The sequence below is a fragment of the Notamacropus eugenii genome, chromosome 3 (assembly GCF_028372415.1).
Source record: "Notamacropus eugenii isolate mMacEug1 chromosome 3, mMacEug1.pri_v2, whole genome shotgun sequence".
Lineage (NCBI taxonomy): Eukaryota > Metazoa > Chordata > Mammalia > Diprotodontia > Macropodidae > Notamacropus > Notamacropus eugenii.
In genome coordinates, this window is record NC_092874.1 from 194,685,692 (window position 1) to 194,686,672 (window position 981).

The following is a 981-nucleotide window of genomic DNA, read 5'->3' on the forward strand; positions in this document are numbered from 1 at the left end:
AGGCAAAGATGGGGTAGTCCTGTATTATGGACACCTCTCCTAGTAAGAGAGGGGCAAAGAGGGGGCAGACCTCTAATACCATAGGAAAGGGCCTGGGCCCCCTGGTATCCCTTATTTTGCATAGCCCTGAACTGGACCCTACATTCAGATTTAAAGAGGCAGGTTGCAAAGAGGTTAAGTTCAGGGATTTGGTCCATAGGTAGGGTGGAGCCACCTCCATTAGCACTGGAGCCCTCTAGGGGAGGGAAAAGGAGGAGAGGGTAACAAGTAGGATAGCGGGGCAATGGCAGGAGGAGAAAGGCAGACTGGCACCATTGGGCAAGAAGGGAGGTTAGGGTAGGGTAAAAAGGGGGTAAACAGCACTGAGGGGGGTGTGGATACTGAGGGCCAGGTGCTAGTTCCACAAGTTTTAAGGGAAGAATTCTTTGTGGCAGGGACATTTTGTTCTATGGAGTCAAACTCAAACAGAGTTGTTGATAGAGAACCAGGAAGGTTGTGAGCCTTCAATAAAGGAAAGCATTGGAAGGAGGTTAATGCTCAGAGGCAACTGAGGGTGAGTTGAGAAGAAGCAAGAGTACCAAAACCTGAGTCATTCTTTGTGGTGATGAGATTTCAGGTGATCAGCTTATCTTGGCAGGGGTGGAGTCAAAGCCAAGCAGAACTACAGTTGGAGAATGGAGTTACAGGTTCACTCTTGTTCATTGGTATCCCATTAGTTGCCAAGTCTTGTCAACTTTCATCTTCACAATAGCTCTTACTTACAGGGCCAACATCCTAGCTCATGCCCTCATGACCTCCTGCCTAAATACTGCAATAACATCCTTTTTTTGTTTTCTATATAACATTTTATTTTTCCCAATTACATGTAAAGACAATTTTTAACACTCATTTTTTAAAATAAATTTTTGTTTCAAATTTTCTCCCTCCCTTCTCTCATTCCTCCCTAAGAAAGTAAATAATTTGATATAGGTTATATGTGTG